At 41.9% G+C, this 20,629-nt stretch overlaps 1 long non-coding RNA gene across 1 annotated transcript in view; it reads left to right on the top strand.

Annotated features, from left to right (window-relative positions):
- The window catches only part of LOC138247141 (uncharacterized), a 61,066-nt gene extending 51,189 nt beyond the window's left edge, over positions 1 to 9,877 (top strand). Inside the window, exon 3 of the long non-coding RNA XR_011194347.1 lies at positions 9,229 to 9,877. This is a non-coding gene — a long non-coding RNA (uncharacterized lncRNA). The remainder of the gene's footprint in view (positions 1 to 9,228) is intronic.
- Positions 9,878 to 20,629: the final 10,752 nt, after the last annotated feature.

Below are 20,629 nucleotides of genomic sequence, written 5' to 3'. Positions count from 1 at the left end.
ACTTCTGAAAGTAAGTTTGACAGTCTTACCTCATGGGTGGCCTGAACTCAGGACTTTGTTCCTTTCCAGTGTGACCTTTTTAACCCTTTGAGCTCTAGTTGCTTCTATGCGCTAGAAAGCATTCATTCTTTAAAAAAATCATATCTCTGGTTTTCCTTATCCGATTTTATTCATTTTGGTGTCGGATTTTTGAACTGTTTACTGTGTTTTATTTAATTACTGTTTTGTGATATTTTAATGCTTTATGCTTTGTCTCCTAAGTTAAGTCTTGTCGCTCATTGCCAAGTTACCAAGGGTTGAGCTGGGTTTAATTTACTGAGACCTAACTGCACCTAAGTGGAGGTTGGTGTCCTATTGCTAAGTGTAGGTACTTACCTGCCCTTACCAATAACCCATTTTCCAACATGCACACTCAGCAACATTTTTCTTGTGCCCTTACCTTTCTTAAAAAACGCTGTAAATGTTACAGTAGAGAGGGTAACCAATTGCAATTGAGCCCAACAAGACCCCATCAGCACTGCTAGTGTGGCACCAAACATGGATATAGTGTGCATTAAAATTACATCTATAGAAATGTGTTGAATGCAAAGTATGGGTAGCAGCGCAGCCCAAAATGGCAATATTTATTGAATTGAATTACCTATCAGATATATTTGAATGCTGCCTGCAAATTCAGTCTATCCTGTTACGGGGAGTAGTGTTACTGTGCACTACTAAAAGGATATGCTGCCTGTTGTGTGTATCTTTCCTTCATCCAAAACACACCAAGCATTCAGATCACCGCCCATTACACAAAATTTAGAACAAACCTCATGTCACAGGAGTGTGGATTGTTCTTGCCTCCTGATGCACTTGGGCCCAAACACTGTTTGGATTGGAAACTTGGCTGATGTGAGACATGTTCCATTCTAGAAGAGCCTGAGCCAGCTTTATACACAAAGCATGTTTAGTATCTGGGATGCTCACACTTGGGCCCTCATTACGACTAAGGCGGTCTGAGGACCACAGCAGTGGAGAGGGTGGTCTCACCACTTTGGGCCTGGCAGTGTAGACCGCTGTATTAGGAGCAGGCCTGCCAGTGCGGGCGGACCGCTGCAGCCAGTGGGGGCCTCCTCAGGGCCAGCAGCATGCCCCACACTGCTGATCGTATTATGAGGGTGCTTACCTCCAGGGTTTTCCTGTGGTTGCCCCACCATGAAAACCCTGGTGGTAATGCACCCGGCGGCAGGAATAAACATTCCTGTCGCCCCTACATACACCCCCACATGTCCACACACCCATATACACACACATATGCATGCACACACACATGCACACCTCACACACAGGCACCCTCCACTCTCCCATTACAGTCGACCCACCTACCTGACTGAGCCACACTGCAGTCCACATTGAGGGGGTCGTCTAGGAGGGGGTCGATGTCTGTGGTGACAGCCCCTGCGTACCTGACCTTACAGCCAGCGACGATCATCATGGGCCCCAGTCCCCCAATGCAGCAACGCAATCCTATTGGATGATGCACGGTGGTGCGAACCGCCAAGGGTTCACTGCCATGCAGGTACCACCGTGCACAAAAGTGCATTGTAATATGGTGGGCGGAGTTGTGACGTAGTGGCGGTGCTAGTGGTGGAACCGCCTGTCTCACGCCCTTGTTTGGCCTGGCGGTATCGAATTTTGGCCTGTTTTACGGCATTTTCACTTTGTGACTCGTAATGCGGCGGTCTGGTGGCGGGTGTGCCCAAAAAACACCGATCTCGTAATGAGGGCTTTGGTGTGCCAGGCTCTGCTCACACTTGGCACACAAGATACCAACCACACTTTTGTTGTGACACTTCTGCTAGCCATCTGCGACACAGAGACAAGGTTTACACTGTCCTTCTTTGGTACCAATTCTTTCCACAGCAATCAAAAATCTATCAAGATCCTGAATGATTCCATCACAGCAGGTCATAGCTCTGGTGAGTCAAGAACAACTAACTGCCAAAGTCTTGCATTGCTGAAATTGAAGATATGAGAGCAAATGGAAAAGCAAATAGTATAGATTATTCCTGAGCACAACTGGCTGCATCCAATAAAAGACATAGCTGAGGAGAAATGGACTTAGTGAGAGAAGTTTAGACAATTAAGAATTGTGGGCCAGATGTAGGAGAATATGGTCCCAAATTGTGACCAGTATTTTTGTGACCAGTAAAGAACAAACCTAGGTACTAGTAGAAGTGGAGAGGAAATGGACACTGGGCAATTTCGGAGCACAGACACTTAGTTACAGATATTCCAACTACATGTGTTTTAGATATTATCAAGTACTTTCACTGGCTGCTCAAAAGGTGAAGAAAATCCATAAAGCTTTCTTTAGAAGGACAATGTCCATGAAAGTAAACAATAATCTCGAGCACTGCAACAGTACTCGGAATCCACTCCTTTGCGAGTTATCTTCTCGTATCCTTTATTCTCAACTAAAGGTGAGCATCAGCAAATCTTTCAGCGGTCAGGTGTTTCGCCTCTGGATATTTATATCCCAGTTGACTTCTTCAGGACTAGAAATATAGTACATTAAATTGCAACCTCTTTTGAGATAATATGCAAATTCCTCCACCATATCCCCAGTGACAAATAGCGAGGCATAAGGTGCAAAATTAAAACAAAATAAATTAAAAGACAGCAAAGTAACGGATACAATTTCCCTATGGGTAATACATACATACAATTGCAGTCAATAATATTCACCAAGTTAGTCAAATCACAGTTTTAGGTTGAGAGATTGTAATAACATAAAACAACAGTGTTATGTGTCATATGACGCACCATCTACATTTGACACCGTCAAGACGAATCTTGAGAAAAAGAGGAAATAACCAAGAACCAAATCAGATGCACCGCATGCGTGCTATGTTGATATCTATAACAACTCCTAGAGCTCACTTGAGAACAATATTATTGTTCATACCATATGTTTCAAAGCAAGCACACTCAATGGTGTAATCTTTACAAATTAATCGCAAATTCTTATTGGGATAAATTAGTCTTCACTAATAATCTTCACCATGCTATATTTAAAAATTATTAACAACAGATTTTTCTGCACATATGAGATTGCCAAGCTTGTTACTATTTTATTAATAAAGTGTACAGAATATTATAATCCAGCCGAGTAATCACACACAATGACTAGAGAACCATCACCTGAAAACTAGTAACCAGTAACTAACTAACTAAGTAGAGAAACAAAGTATCTATTTATTCTTACAGGCCGGTAGTAGTGATTGGGTCTGTAAAGGCAACAATAATATTCCTAAAAATTCTAATCAATGAATGGCAAATGAGGTTTCTTTCCCTCTACCATTTTTGATCTCAGCAGTGATCCTGGTCGAGACTTTGTTTTGAATAAATGAGCATGGCTGAGGTATGTCATCGGGGAGGAAACAGAGTCCGAATAGGTGATACAGGTAACAACACCCTTGATGAATGTGTGACTACAGGAGCATATCCCCCCACTTCTCCCATGAAGCATAACATCCTGAAAATTTAGGGACCCAGAATGAGAACATCATGGGAAAGGGTTTTAGATTGACTGACATTTCTGCATGACATTGTACCGGGGCATACAGTACCCCTAGTACTGATTACAGCTCTGGCCTCTATAGCCAATATCCGTTAGGGCTGAAACATGTCAACTTTTATGTAGGGTGTACGACCAATACCTTCATAGGCATCCCGTCTACAGTTTTTAATTATACCAGGAACACTAATAATAAAGGGGTACCAAGGTGGTCTGAGATATTTTTATTTTTAAGACCCTGGCAGGAAAATATTCAAAGTGCTCCCTGGAATATGGTTGAGCCCATCCTGGTTTTTAGGGATCAAGATGAGACCCAATGATGAAGCATGATACCACCAGCGAGTGTGAGGATCTAACAAGCAAACAATCAGACGCTCAAGCTTGATATTATGGATAGTAAGCTATCATTTGGTGGCATATGACGTGTGTCATCCGCACTTCTTATTCATCAATAACGGTGCCAGAAAATGTACATATCATTCTATTTGAAATGCAGTTATACATCATATTTTTGATATTTGTGTCACAGAATTGAAACACCCTAATTTCTTCATATAGGTGGATTTAGTTTCCAAATCACATTTTGGCAAGAGAAACAGTAGTTAATTTTAACACTAACATCCTTGACAATTATACAAGAAATAAAATGATTGCAGAATGATTAGCCTTTGTGTGCACTATTGTAAAGTTTCTTTACTACCCCCCTTTCCTCCACCCCTCCACTGGAGGTATTTATTTTAAACCTGCTGAGTGCACTTGTGATGTATGGAAACAGAGGTGTTGGTGGTGGGCCACATTTCCCTCCAGGTTAGTAATAAAGAAAGCAGAACTGGTCACGGTCATTTGATCACGTTAAACATTACTCTGAGGGGCACAGGCCCTCAGCATGTTAGACAGGATTTACACTGTAGGCAAGGATGTCCATCTTTAGAAACCAGGGGTTGCGAGTGTAAACACTCTCATCTGTCAGATATTGGTAAGGGCTCTTCCTTCACCGATGCATGGAATGTGAAGGGATGAGAGGGAATGCCAACCTTTAGAACCTGTTTGCACAAACTATATTTCAAAAGAGTTTTGTCTTATCGATAGAATGCCATATTTCTTTTCATTGTTTATTTCTTTTTGGTGGGAGCATTATGTGGCCATGAGACAAATTAACAGACGTTACCAAAGGATGCAAAGCATGTTGATTTTGCACAAAATTCCAAACAGGAAAACATTTGAGGAGAAACCTACTCCTAAAACTTTAGTGTTGACACATTTTTTTCAGCTAAAATATCCTGTGTTGTAATTCACTAATTACAAGTAGGTAGTGGTGATTTTCTCAGAAAAGAAAATATTTTGTGGGATTTTTCACCAGCACCTTTTGTATACACATTCCCCAACTTCACAAAGTTTGTGAAGTAAAAAAACACATTACAAAACGGATGCACTTATACAAGAATAACCATAGATTTGTGGTCATAAACTAAGCTCATTGTTAAACTGTTCTTCACATTGACCTCTTTTAAAGTAATCACAGTTAGTGCAGAACAAGAGGTGTTTTTCAGACCCTGAATATCAAACTCACTATATTGGTGGAAAATACTGGGGACAAATATTGCCAGGTAAGGAAGACTAGATGTTTCATAGAAAACTCCACATACAGATATGCAAGCACGTTACGTAGATATGGAGTTAGAAACAGTAAACCTATACTGCCCTACATGCACTTATTGTAGAACGCTGGCCTGGTATGTGGTGGGTACCTATGGTACTTACACCTTATACCAGGTCAAGCTATCCCTTATTAGTGAAACGTAGGCAGTGTCTAGGAAGCCAGGGCTCTCTAGGGGTAGCTGTAGCTGAGCAGCCAAAACTTATCTAGGAGACATGCAAAGCTCTTGCAATACCACTATAGTCACACATCAACTTATCTCACATGAAAGAACCCCACAGTGTTACAAAATTAAAGGTACTTTATAGTAAAACAAAACTAGAATACATATAGGCAGTTCCCCCCAACTGGAGGCTAGTACACACTAATTATATACACAATAGCAATCAGCAATTAGCATAGAAACAACAAGCATTGGCAATACTGAGTAAAAATAGATAGGGCCCTAGGGGAGTGCCAAACCATATACTAAAAGTGGAATGCAAGATACAGTCCCCCACCACAGGATGTGGAGTTGTTAGAGGGGAGCTGGAAGAACTAGAGACCCCCAAGAGGTGAGTACCAGGAGAGCAGAGGTAAGTGCCTCGTCTCTCCAAAGACTAAAAGGAGGACTTGAAAAAAATATTGTACAAGAATAGGACCAGACTAGAAGAAACCAACAGTGGATTCTGGTTGAAGAGGACCTGAAAAGAAGGGGACAGAGTCCAGTCCAGCCTTCTATGAATGAAGGACCAGGCTGACGGGGGAAGAAGAAGACCAGCTGTGGAGCCCAGTAGCTGAAAAGGAGTCCCTGGAGTGGTGCAGATGGTGTCCCACATTGGTCCTTGGGTTGCAGATAATTGGTATTGTTGGAGAACATTAGCAACGCAAAAGGATGATGGCTGGAGTGCTGAACAATGCAAACACTCACCCCCAGTCACAGATGCATTGTTGGAGAACCACCAACAAACCTTGGCAAACGCAAGAGGCGCAGAAGAAGAGTTTCAAGGCTGAAGAGGACCAGCAAGGCCCAGGGGACTCGACCCTTGGAGGGGAGTCCGGGGTGACTCTCGGCAGCCAGGAAAGCCAACATAAGCAGTCACAGCATCCACTGGCAGCAGGCACAGTAAGTCAGAGTGAGGCCCAGTTGGCACAAATAAAGAGGAGTTCCACGTCACTGGAGCAGCAGAGAGGAGACTGTGCTTGGCAGGAAGAAGTGCAGGGGGCCAGGGCTACTACGATCCTGAAGATTCCTTGGAGCAGGGGACAACAAGCTTTGGTAGCTGCAAGAGTCGCAGTGCACAGGGGTACTGTCCTGCAAGGAGGTGCAAGGGCTCATTGTATCCCCAGTTGAACAGCTGGGAGAGAGGACCAAGAGGCCCACTCCAGACCACCACCTGTGATGCACGATCCATGCAGTTCCAATGGAGAGCAGAGCAATGCAGCTGGACGTCTTTGCAGGTGGTGCCTGCAGATGGAGGGGAGTGACTCATTCACTCCAAGGGAGATTCTTGCTTCTTGGTGTAGGCTGAAGCCTTGTTGACCCTAGAAGATGCACAGCAGGGGAAATGTTGCAGTTGATGGAAGGAACCGGAGAAACAATGTTGCAAAGTGAGGTCATCACCGGAGTTGCAGCTTTGTCGGTTCCTGAAGAGTCCAGTTGTGGTTCCAGTAGCCAGAAGATGTAAACAATGCAGAGGAGTCCAGGTGGAATCTTGCATGTCGAATCTGGTGATCCACCCTCATGGAAGTCCCTAAATAGCCCCAAAAGGGGGTATGGTCACCTAGTAAGGTGACCATCTGTCAGGAGGGGACTGTGACATCACCTGCCTGACCTTGCCATTCAGATGCTCCCAGGGGCATCTGCACATCTTAGTTTCAAGATGGCAGAATCAAGTGACCACCTGGAGGAGCTCTGGGCACCACCCCTGGGGTGGTGATGGACAGGGGAGTGATCACTCCCCTTTCCTTTGTCCAGTTTCGTGCCAGAGCAAGGACCGGGGATCCTTGTACTGGTGCAAATCAGTTTAGGCAAGGAGGGCACCAAATGTACCCTTTAAAGCAAACCGATGGCTTGGGGAGGCTACCCCTCCCAAGCCTTGTAACACCTATTTCCAAGGGAGAGGGTGTTGATTCCCTCTCCCACAGGAAATCCTTTGTTCGGCCTTCCCCTGCCTGAGATGGTCAAGCAGAAGGGAGGCAGAAACATGTCTGAGGGGTGGCAGCAGCATGGGCTGCCCATAAAACCATAGAAGACTGGTAGGAGCAATACTGTGGGGAGGGAACTGAAAGGAGGCACCAGAGTGAACTGAATCATACAATCAATACTGGCAACAGTATTGACATATGGTTCCAACATGTTTGATACCAAACATGCCCAGGTTCAGAGTTATCATTATGTAGCTGGACATAGGTAGTGACCTGTGTCCAGTAAATGGATAACATGGCTTCCCCACACTTACGTAGTCCAGTGTAATGGAGCAGGAGTTTGTAGGGGCACTTAGGGGTGCCCTCACACACAGGAACCTGCACCCTGTCTTCTGAGCTAGTAGGGCCTACCTTAGGGTTGACTTACAGCGACCTGAAGGGAAAGGGTGCATGCACCTTTTCATGAAGGCTGCAATGGCAGACCTGCAGACACATTTTCATGGGCTCCAGTGGGTGGGTGCACAATTGCTGCAGCCCATGGGGAAGCCCTGGTGCCCCAATGCCCTGGGTACCTAAGTACAATATACTAGAGACTTATAAGGAGGCACCAGTGTGCCAATTGTGGGGTGTGCAAAGTGCTAGGCAACCAAATTTAGAGGGAGAGAGCACAATCACTGGGGTCCTGGTTAGCAGGCTCCCAGTGAAAACATTCTACGCATACTGATAGCAGGCAAAAAGTGAGAGTGACCATGCCAAAAAGAATGACTTTCCTACACTTATTGTTCAATATTTTGTTCTTCAATATTTGCCTTTGAAACTCTTGTACTACAATATTGGTGGCGTTGATGTTCATTAGTACAACAGCTCTCATCCCCTTCATGAGACAATCTAATTTCTCAAAGGAGTTTTCTTTTCTCTTGACCTATAAACTTCTCTTTAAAAAGATCTTCATTTGGGAAGGAGATTATATGCAAACATCATGTGTGGTCTGTCAGTGCTTTGTATCTCTGTGGGGACACTGCTATAGTCAAGATTGCCCAACAATCTCAACAAATCTTGGTCCGTGCTTTCATGAATCATCGTCCATGAATTAATACAGGTTTATCAATTAGCACTGAACCTTATAATATTATGCTCATTAGATAATATGAAAGGAGTGCTTTGAGACTGTTTAATGACATACATGATGATCAATGAATAATAAGAATGAAGTGCTTAGAAACAGTTTCTAAATATTTATCATCTCACTGAATGGACGGTTACTAGACAGTGAGAAATATGTGCATAACCTCAGCTGAGGGAGATGAGATTTAGTCTACATCCCCATTCATTTTGTGCACAACTAATGGTAGTACATCACCAAAATGCCAAATTCTACTCATTGTCCACACCAGAATCAATCCTTCAATCTTGAGGTTTCATTGCAAGGGTAAGGGAAGTACACTCAATCCCCAGGACATGCTTGTGATTTTTATTTCACTCTTGGGAAATCATAGTTTTCTGACTTATGTGTTTGGATTCTTTGTCTCACAGCTAGGAGCCTCTTTATGTACTGGAAGCTTTGAGAAGATGTGTATTCTGTACTCATGCCCAAATAGTTCTTAGTTTTTCTACTCAAAACTCACAGGTAGAGGTAGAGATGGAAGATTAGGTGTACTGAGACCAATCTGGTGCACAGGCTGTTATGCCAGTTCAAGAGAGATGGACACAAAAGTTCAGAACTGAAATGACAAACACTTATACCACAGAGCATACATGATTGCACTCATATCAACACACACAGGAACATGTGAATTTGCACACATACACCCCCCACAACCACCACACAGACATCTGTTGAATTAACACTGAGTCTTCCTGTTTTCTGCTCTCTGACTTCCACCAGGATAAAGATACAAAATGGTAACTCATCGAACCAGAAACACAGCTGTGGTGCCTACAGAAAGAGAGAGATCCACCGCACCTCCTGTTTATCCTTGAACCAATGGATATGTGTGAAGAAAGCCTTCCAGTTTGAATTCTGAAGCCTTCCCTGTGTAGAAACTCTCCCGCAGAAGACCTTCAAACTAAACATTGAATGTTTCCACGAGCAATCCATTTGTTAGATCTTTGTTGGAATTGGGAGACCTTTAAACGTAGAGAACACGTGAACACTGCAAAGCATCTGTAACACAACTGAGAGATTGAGTTGGCCATGCAGGGATGTTAAATTGTGGCTGGAAAAGAAAGCCCATGTTTATTACAGAGCATCACACATTCTGCTTACTCTTCTTAACATAAATATCCATCCATGCAAGGGAGGGGTCAGGATACTGCTTGGTATGGTGTGAGATTATTATTTTCTGTCTGCATCTCTCCCTGCTCTTTGCCACATGTACCATTATCAATCTAGAATATGCCAGGACCTATTGGTTCAACTCCAAACCCATCAGCACACATGAGATTCACAGCTTCCTGCATTCATCCTTGATAAATACTAATATCTTGTGCATATAGAATTTCAGTGTTGTCCTTCTCTGCTCCTCTCTTTTATCTTCTCCCCATAGGCAGGATATTGCTTAAATTTTTGTTTTACAAAATTGTCAGCAATCATTCTTGATTATTTCAATGTTATGTTTTCTCTTATGACAAACTCTGCTCAATCTCCGAATTTAAGTTGCATGTTTCAATGTTACAATGTACTTGAAAAATCCCATTAAAATAGGAATTTCCAGTTTGCCCCATTATTTTTTCTCCATTTAACATCTTCCTTTGTGTTTTACCTGTTACTTTAAATATATGTTTAAATCTTGTGCTCAGTATGGTATTTCTGTATAAAACCTCTAATTCCACACCTGTAAAAATGTTTGAAAATATCTGTCTCATGTGTGAACAAGAGTTTTAATGAGTAAAAAGCAGTATGTGTGGACTTTCCACTTCCAGGTTATTATTGATGACAGAGATGGCCAGTTTTGTATGTCCCTATATCTTGTTCCATTTTTCTTCTTTGGGGACCTTTCATTTTGTCTGTCTTCCCTCAATACCTTCTTTTGACACCAGTACTTTAAAATCTACCTATATTGTTTTTGTTTAGATAAAAAAATGTAATTATTTCACTTCATTGTTTCACCTCAATATGTTACTTATTCTCACTTTGGATTTTTTTTCTCAAACCCAGCAGACACTCATTCCAGAGCCAATTTCCGACATTTTTCGGTTTGGATTTACCCAAGACCTTTTGTGTTTTTTTCAATAATAAAAAAAAATACATTCTTATATGGGCTTTAGCCCATATTCTTCACCTACTGGTCTTTTAAATTGTCACTCAAATCTGTTTCTGCCCACCACAGTATACAGCATGGGACAGAGGGTCAGCCCACTTCTGTCATTGACTCGCCTCACTGTGAGTGACTCCCTTTGCCTTCTGTACATGTGCACATCCGCCATAAAAGAAGGCCCTCCTAAAGCCAGAGGTTTAGGACAACATGTTCTGTTGTTGTAACTCATTATTGTTAATGTTTATGAACACAATTTTAACATTTCTTTTCGTGCAGGCCTGCCAGTCCGTACCAGGTCATTCACACACGCAAACTGCTGTCAGCAAACACTCATACAGTACTTCTGTCCCATAATCCTAATGGAATAGGCTATCATGCAATAGAAGACTTAAGGTTTTTATGTATGAGATTCTGGGATCAATAATGGGATAGAGTTGAATTCCGTTTATTTCTTAAATATTGTTAAATGTTGACCATTTAATGTATTAGCCTTGTATCAATTTGTCAATTGTTCTTTATGGTTACTATGTTTGCGCCCTTCCTTTCCAAATTGTGAACTGTGGTTCCATATGTTTACCCTCCTCATTTACTTCTGCTAGGTCGTTCTGTTGAAGTCTGTCATAAGTAGAACCTTTGTTCTAAGGTTCTATGTTGTTTCTAGTTCCAAAGGCAGAGAAGAATGTTTGTAATCAAATCCCTGGTGTCAGTTGGTGTAAGACATAAACAAAGAAAAGGAAACGTTTGTAGCATGGTTGGCAGATGTGGTGCACCACGGTCTGGGTGTCTTTGCAAAAGAAGAGTGGGTACAAGAGATGGCAGAAGATAAAGTTGTGCAGAGTGTGATTAAAGGATTGCTAAAGGTGGAAGGGGAGAAAGTGCAGTTGCCTTGTCTGTGAGATTATACATAAAAATATTTGAAGAGTTGTCAATCAGTGATAGGTGTGTAATGATGAGAGGGGACAGAGGTATACTGCCAGAGAATTTAAGAAGACAGAACATACAATTGGCGCATGAAGGGCATCTGGGCCAAAAGCTAACTCAAAGGAAAGTGAAAGAGAACTTTTGGTGGCCTATCGTTGACACACAAACTGCTCAATGGGTGCAGAATTGTATAAAATGTAAAGAGAGCAAAAAAAGGTTGAAAGTAGGAATGAAGTCGTGATGGGAATCATTAACGATCCGGTGGTGTGGCAGACTATCTTTGTGGAATTTATTGGGCCTTTGTCAGGAGTGCGTTTGGGTTGTAGGTTTTGCACGGTGTTGGTCGATGTGGATTCAAAATGGATAGAAGTCATGTTTATGAAAGAGGTGTCCACAAGAAACACCATTACTAATTTGAGCGGACTTTTTGGAAAGGAAGATTTTCCTCAAAGAGTAATTATAGACAACGGGACACAATTGACTTGTGTTGAAATGAGGGAATGTTTGACATTGCATAAGATTAAACATCATCGTACGACCCTTTATAACCCACAGGCCAGTGGCTTTTTGGAAAGAATAAACTGCACGGTTATAGGGACTATTCAGTTGGCTGTGAAATGTGGCACCAATATAAAGGAAGCATTTCCAGAAGCTGTCTGGGACCACCGTACTATGGTACTTAAAGTTGTTGTCAAATCACCTTTTGAAATAGTGAGGGGGCGCAAAGTCAGAAAAAAGCTAGTTCCAAGTTGGTTGGCAGATGGTAACAGTATAGAAAAGGTTTTACAAGAGTGCAGAGGTTCAGACACTCGTACTGGGGACTGGGTGAAGGTAAAGGATGGATGTGTGGGAAGAGGATGGTTCGCATTTTGTGGTTTGTTCAAAGTCATCTAAGTGAGTGTTTTGTATGTAGTGTTGATGAATGGGACCAAGTGGATCAAAGGCAGAGTTGCATTTTATCAGAGAGGAGGAAGTTGCGAGGAATTGTAAATGGATGTGAAGGAGGAAGAAGGATGTAGTGGGTTCATGTTGACTGGGAATAAGGTAGCTGAACCAATAGATAGCTTGTCAGAAGCCGATCCAGTTAGTGAGGTAAGAAGAAGTGTTGTTGATGAAAGTGTATCAGGATTCTGGATGAGAGAGGATGACGTAGAGGGAGGAGAGAAAGAAAACCACTCTCATATCTGAAGGACTATATAAAAGAATCAGCCTGAGCTTGAACATTTTAGTATCCTGGTGGAGTGATCTATGTTAACCCTTGGTTGTTATTAGAAGCTCTAATTGGTATTCTTCTACATTTACATTTATTCAGACCAGGTCATGAAAGGGTGTACTTTTATTTCATTATTACATCTTTATTCTGTATGCATGCTTTACAATTTTAGTTTCCATTGTAACCCATTAATAGAATGCTTTGTGATTCATATATGAAGGGGGGAAGTAGACCCTTTGTTCTAAGGTTCTATGTTGCCTTGGTTCCAAAGGCAGGGAAGAATGTTTGCTATCAAATCCCTGGTGTTAGTTGGTGTTACACTGGCTAGGGCAAAGGTCACCATCTGGCAGGTCCATTAAAGGGATACCAGCACACCATTTGGAGAAGGTGTCATTATTTTTACAACAAAGTCAAGAAGCATGCCCAATATCTGAGCACTTCCCGCTTTACTCCTATTTAATTTGCTAGGGTCCACCATGTATGCTCTTGTTGGAGTTGGTCTTGGAATGATAGTCTTTAACTGACATCACTCCCATGTTTCTTTCTCTTTTCATCACACCCTTCCTTAATTGGCATTTTCCATTTAGCTTTGTTTCTCTTTGTATGGCCACAGTGTCACCCACCGGCGTTTTGTTTAATTGCAGCTTCATGATACGTCTGCATAGTTACAAAACACATAAGGCCAGATGTAGCAAAGGTTTTTCCCCATTCTGTGTCTATGGGAAAAAGTGTTTGTACATATGGCCCATAGGCCCATATTTATACTTTTTTAGCGCCGCATTTGCGTCATTTTGTGACGCAAAACCGGCGCAAACTTGCAAAATATAATGGAATTTTGTAAGTTTGCGCCGTTTTTGCATCAAAAAATCACGCAAATGCAGCACTAAAAAAGTATAAATATGGGCCATTGTTTTAGATGCATATTTTCAAACTGTAATATTCCTGTTTTACAGGCCAAAACCATGAACATAAATGCACAAAAGAAGAAGGAAGAGCAGCTTAAGCAAAAATATAAACAACTTCATAGACGCTTCAGTGGCACAGTCTGTAAAATGGCTTTGTCTTCTCCCATTACAACAATGAGACGCTCTGCACCAGCTGCAAATAAATCCCTAGTAAATAATAACAAAAAGGGATTGTGCCTTTTAAAGCATTACAGTCGAACCAGAAACTGTTGATAGGCCCAAAAGTAAAGAGAAGTTCCATGGTGCAATGAATGGTCGATGCTATTTTAAAACAGTAGTCGTGGAGTGGGTTTCCATCCATTTATAATTAGGGTAGCTATGAGTCTGAACATACAAACGAATCTAGTCAATCATCCCATATGACTTCTTTGATAATCCAACACTCATCTGTATTTTGCATGTAGCAATTGGGCAGCAATCTAATACTTGGAGAATTAGTACTACAGGGCTGCCTACTCTTACTTGTTGTGGCCAGGTTTGCACAGAAACTAGGGCATACTTAGGCCCATATTTATACTTTTTTAGCGCTGCATTTGCGTAATTTTTTGATGCAAAATCGGCGCTCACTTAAAAAATTGAAGCACATGCGGCGCTAAAAAGTATAAATATGGGCCTTACTATCTTAAAGAAACTGGCAAATTTATTGGAGGAGTCCATCATCTGAGAATGCAGCATGACGTCAAACAGCAGCTCCAGTAAAGCTCAGGGCATACATTTTAATGATGCTGAGTTTGAGTTTCAGCCTCCCTGCAATTTGCTGCAGATATTTTTTAATCTGTAACTTTTGGTGTGAGACAAAGGGTGCTCACGGATCATTAGATTATAGATGCCTCAATATGTATATGTGCTATTTGCAAAGTCACACAAAGTGACGTAAAGTGGCTTCAAAATGTCAAAAAAGGGGTATTTACCTTTCAGTGCAAACCTTTTTTCGAGCTGGATAACTGCCTCTTTTAGGGGCAGATTTAAGGGAGCCTAGCGACTCCTTGCTCCACTTTAGCATCATTTATTATGCTAATATGGCCCAAAGAAGTCAAAATCGCCGTGCCAGATTTACAGTGGCAGAATGCATGCATTGCACCACTTTGTAACCCTTTGTGCCACATTATGCCTGCACCAGGCATAGTGTATGCAAGGGGGACATTACCCATTAGAGGGGCTGAAAAAACAGCACAAAGAAGTCTAACAGGTATCCTCTCATCATGTTTCTAGGCACCTTTAGGAGGCGCACCATTGTTTACAATGGGCCTCAATGGGCTTTGCAGGATTAGAGTCAACATTTTTCACTCTAATCCTGCAATGCTCTGAAAGAGCGTAAACATTTCTGATGCTAGTTCCCAAACTACCAACATCTTGCACCATATCTTAGATACAGCGCATACATAGTGGTATTAGGGGGGAGCTGAGGGGTGCAAGACACTTTTCTTAAATCTGGTTGTTAGTGCTTTGCACTGCTCTGCACCACTTTGCATCATTGGGGCATTACACGGGTGGTACTTTGGCATTCCAGCAAAAATACATATTTTTTATTATTATTCAAAGTCCTGTCTATTAGAATTGCAGACCGGGCTTTACGTAAACAATACATGCCTGAGATAGGTGAAATGTTGCAGAAAAATCTTTTTTTTCCCAGAATTTCACACATTGCATGTGTGCATTAGATGTGTAAAGCACACCACCAATGTGTGAAATGTTTTTGAAATGGTCTAGGCATAGACGTTTGTACTGGAAGGATGCACTTTCAGAACAGAACCTAAGCTAGAGCAGTCACACACCAATGCACCATGTGCTAAGCACCCTGTGTGTGCGCAAGGTTTGTAAGTATGGTTCTGTGTAGTGCTGTATCTTCTTAAACCTTCATTGTTCTGTTGGCATGTTTCTGCTCACTGTTCAGTGATGTACATTGTTTTAGACCATTTCTGGTTATTCTTAAGTGAGGTCCATGGTTCACACATAGAGTAACTGAGTTACAGGCACACAATATGGTCGGGTGCAGTGATGACACAGGTTGAGCCAGGGTTGCCTCTCACTTCATTACTCCTCTCTAAAGGTTCAGCCTATAAGATTGTTGTAACATGTCTGCATCCATCCATTTACTCATTTACCCTTGCATCTATCTTCCCCTCCATCTGTGCATTCATTACACAAACATACATGCACGCAGTCACAACGCCATGTCACACACTCATTCATCCATCCAGTCATCCATGCACTCACTAACCACTGACTTATTTTCACAATCATCTTATTACACAACCACATAACAAACACACTGACTCACCAGTAAATGGAGAAGCACTTTCACATGTAAAGTAGCCAGTCCTATTGGCTTAACCAATGCTTGTTTGATTGCTGTTCTCTAATATCCCCTCTGCCATTCAGTTTTCATATGGTTAACTGTACTAAATCCCCTCCTTTGGCTCTTCAAATGACATTTTTACTCATCAGAATGGCATTTGTTATGGGTTAGTGGAACCTTCTCTAGCTTTGGATGTTGTAGCAGACTGACTATTAACAGGTTAGTCACCAGTCTTTTCTCACTAGACGAATCTTATGCTGTTCTTTAGTAGCTCTTTTCTAGCATTGCTTTAAACATTAGCACAGTATTATATTTCCCGGTGTTACAACATTTGGTGTCATGTCTTTACTCTATTCCCTGAGGTTCTGCTCTCGGCCCCCTGTGTCAGTCCCCCCACCCCACTGCCACCATATGTGACTTCTGCAAAGATGACACACATACATTATCCTTTCAGCCCTTCACTTGTGACTACACAGCTACCTCCTATTCTTTCTTCCTCTTATTCATTTTTAAGTATCTCCAAGGCTTTAATCTTTATATAAGCTTTTCAGGCCCTAAATGGTGTCCATTCCTCCTTGAATCTACCCTTCTTGTCCACCTTACACATTTTTCACTACATCCTCTACTTTGACATCCAGTTTTGCTCTTTGGATTTTTACAAAGTTCTGTTTAATGAGTGATCAATAACATTCCTTCCCTGTTCTCACCTTATGACTCTTTGGCATGTTCAGCTAAAGGCCGACCTGCCCTTCTGTACCTTCCATACTAACTGTCACTCTCTGTTCCATTTATAGGGCACACTTTGCAGTCTTTGCTCTTTATGTTCTCCTTTATTGTAAACATTTTCCTTCAAGTTATTTACCTTTGATGTTACACTTCCCTATGTTGTTTGTTTTGTTACCTAAAGGTTTTATAATTGTGCATGATCTTCCCTTTTTACAGCAGTTTTGAGCCTATGTATGTGTTTATGTTCATTTTCACTTATTTTCTCTAATTCATCAAGTATCATAATTCTCTCTCACTCTTTCTTGCTATCTTTCTCTCTTCTGTCTATAATCCAGTCTTTAAGTTCAATCTCATTTATCTTGCTCTCTCTCAGTCATGATTTCCATATCCCACCTTGTGAAATAGCATCTAAAATGTTGTGTTTACTTTACAGTTCATCATTTATTTCATATCTGATTTTTAAAGAATGTGCCTTAAAGTGCTTTTTATGAATTGTCCACATAATGTGTGTAAACGTGTACAAAATAAATCGGAAATTTGAAGGCTTCCATGATCACCTATTTTTACAAATCTGCAGAGCAGCCTACAACTCTTGGACGGGCTGTAACATGTCGGGACAAACCTAAAGGAAGATTTACATATATTGTGTCATACGAACCATCATGAGCCTCCAGTGAAGATGCGCAGCCACAGGACCAGCACAGACTGATGCAGCACACATCAGATCACCTCCCTCTCAGTCCTCTCCTGAGGGGTCTGTAGCTCAGCAAACCTCTGAGAGGAGAGGATTAGAGATGGATGAAAGGAAATAGCCTGAAAGAGGAGGGACAAAAGGGAGTGGCAGAAAGAACACGGGGCGATGACCGAACTGTGACACTGAAAAGAAATCCAGAGGTTAAAGGGTGCCTGAGCTAGAGAAAAGTGGGAATAGAAGGAGGAGTGAAAGAAACAGAAAATAGGTAAAGAATGTACAAAGTAAGACAGAGAAGTCTGTGAGATGGGCAAGGGGCAGGAGATGACAAGAGAAAACCAAGAAAGGGAGAAGGAAAGAGGGTATGAGGAGAGAGCAGAGCAAGGCTTCAAATGTCTTGCCTGTAATTAGCACTGACTGTAACAAAACAAAGCATTGTCAAAGCCAATAGGTCTTGCCTTTGCGACTTATTGGTGTTGCCAATGGTTTTTAGCCACTTTGCTCAATCAAGCACATGCCTACAAAATTATGCACCTCTTGGTTTTTCTTTTTAGTTCTATCCAAAACTGAATGTAGAAAAAAATGTAATAAACAAAATGACAACAAAATGACAAAAATCCATTCCAGGAAACATGAAATTGGAGGTTTTAAGTAGAAATAGCACCAAGGAAAAGTTAAGCATCAATGATAATCTATGGTCACAGTGGACCACGACCTAGGTGCAATTTCAGGCTCATTGTAATGGTGCACAGGTTGGATATGACAACTAGGTTTGTCAACAATTCTACTTTCTGACTTAATTTTTTAATTTCTTACATTCTAGGGTTCTGGACCAGGTCCTCTAGATCACATCTGAGGTTCCCTGGGGCAGCACTTAAAGGCCAGGGCTCCTTCTTTGAGTCCTGGGTATAGAAGGGAGAGATTCTCTCTCACAGACTGCAGATCCATTTCTCTTCTGATATTCGGCAGGTTCATAAAGTGTTCTGACGAGGGTGCTCTAGGGAGCCACACTAATTCCTGACACCAACTTTTAGGAGGCACTTCCTAACCAATGGTGTTTACTTTTACAGGGACAACTCTACCCACTGTTTTGATAGATCCTGTTTGCCTTACTTAAAATGCCATGTGTCAAGGCATTTTCAAGGTGGTGGAAATCTTTGGCCACATTAAACTTGGGCTTTGAGGTCTGGGGAGTGTCTTGGGCATGCACTGTATCCTCAACAAACTCAAAGACCAGAGGTTTATTAGGACAAAAGCAGGGTCCTTAAGCAACCAGACATGAGATCCAGAAGACCTGTCTTAGCTTCCTGTTCTCTCCCTTTCAAGTGCACCTCAAGTGTTGCATTTGGTTCAACAGACCTATCAAGCAGGATTTGACAGTGTGGTGTCCAGGATGCAACACAAAAGGATGATGGACGGAGTGCTGAACAATGCAAACACTCACCCCCAGTCACAGATCTGGATTTAATCCACCATTCTTTTGCTCACCATGCCACCCCAGTTTGGACCCAGCCGTATGCAAATCAGTCTTGACCCTGTTCCTCATGGGAACAGTCCAGCCCAAACTGCCAGGCCAGGTCCTCCCTGGACCGGAAACAAGCATGCTGGGACCGGTTTCAGGGTATCACCCTGCATCAGCCAGGCTAGCTTGCATCCAGTGGCACAGTGAGCAAGGGACCCACGTCTGGGCATACCCTTCTCACTTAGGGCAACTTTAGCAATACAAAAGGATGCTGGACGGAGTGCTGAACAATGTCTCAGGATGCCCATAGCCCGCACCCTGAATATTCTACGGAGTTCAGATGAGCCATTTCTGCTCATTCAAGCCAACTTACCGTTTGCTCCTTTGAGGCAATTCACACCTTGGTCACACCTATTCAAGGTTGAGCACAGGCTGGAGGAGGCTGACAAGTTAATGCAAATTAGCCCTCAAATACTTCATGCAGGAAAAAGGTAATTTTTTTAAAGTTAACTATACTTTAATATATATATATATAACATACAACTTCACCACTGGGTATTTTTAATAGCTAATAAAAATAGTGGTTTAAATATTTTTATAGCTGGTCCTTTTCTTGAGTTACCAGCATTAGTATTTTAGGGTGCACTTTGTTTTTCAACATAGGACAATTAGGCCTGCCACAGTTAAAATACATTTTTGGGTATTGTCACCGTATAGTTATGGCAATATTAATTTTCTACATGTTCCACTTTTAAATAACAAGCACCCTATCTTGTGGACTACAAGGCTTACAGAGGGGTGTCTTACTAATACTTAAAAGGGAGCATTTTGCCTGTCAAAAAGGGTTATTTTAACCGATTGCACATACGGATAGCAAAATAAGTGGTGCTGTCTAAAGGCGACAGTTAATTTTTCATGCTCAGGGTGTATCTCCACTACATATACTGTGACAATATATAAAAGTTAAATACCTAAATGAGAGATGAACCAAATTCTCAATTTTTAAAGAGGGAGCACAAGCACTTTACTACTAGTTAGCAGCACATAGGTCTAAATCCAGCAAACGTATGGAGTCCAGCAAAAGGCTAAAGGTTTGGGGTGACCATGCACAAAAGGTAGAGACCCTACACCTTCTATAATCTATCATAAAGTTTAAATTGCTTTCATATAATGTACCTGTGTTCTATGTATATTTGGATATCAGTTGAAGAATGTGTAATAAGTCAGAACGTCCCACTTCACTCAATGGTGGTATGTGCAGCTGGCTTCACTTGTTGTGAAGCCCTGACACCCTTTGCTCAGGTTTTTCAAGGAGCTGTATTAATAATCAAGTAGGTAATCAAGCCTCCGAGAGCACAGTTGGCATCATGTTCCTGCTGATGCCTTCATTACCTTGAGACTAAAATGAGCAAAGGTGTTAGTAGGTGTAGTAAATTGCTAGCCTGGGCTAGAAGCTGCCACCCTTCATTAACATGTTTTCAGCATTTGCAGAAAGAGACACAAACTCAAGTGCCTAGACACAGTTGACTGTATGGTGAGTAACCTGCTCCATCTCTTCCAACCACAGCATGGTAAATGAATGCATTTACAGTCCAGGACACAGGTCTTACTTCCCTTTAAGGCAAGAAGCTGACCAAACCGCAGCCCGACGCGTGAGAGTGACCTTGTTTGTTTCACGTTATGTCACATGTCTCCTCCTCTTCCTGTGTGGTGAGTCTCTGCTGCGAAGCCTGGAGCATCATTTTGTTCAAT

Source organism: Pleurodeles waltl, chromosome 7 (assembly GCF_031143425.1).
Source record: "Pleurodeles waltl isolate 20211129_DDA chromosome 7, aPleWal1.hap1.20221129, whole genome shotgun sequence".
NCBI classification, from domain to species: Eukaryota; Metazoa; Chordata; class Amphibia; order Caudata; family Salamandridae; genus Pleurodeles; species Pleurodeles waltl.
The sequence above is the reverse complement of the archived record's forward strand: the minus strand, read 5'-3'. Positions and strand labels throughout refer to the sequence as shown.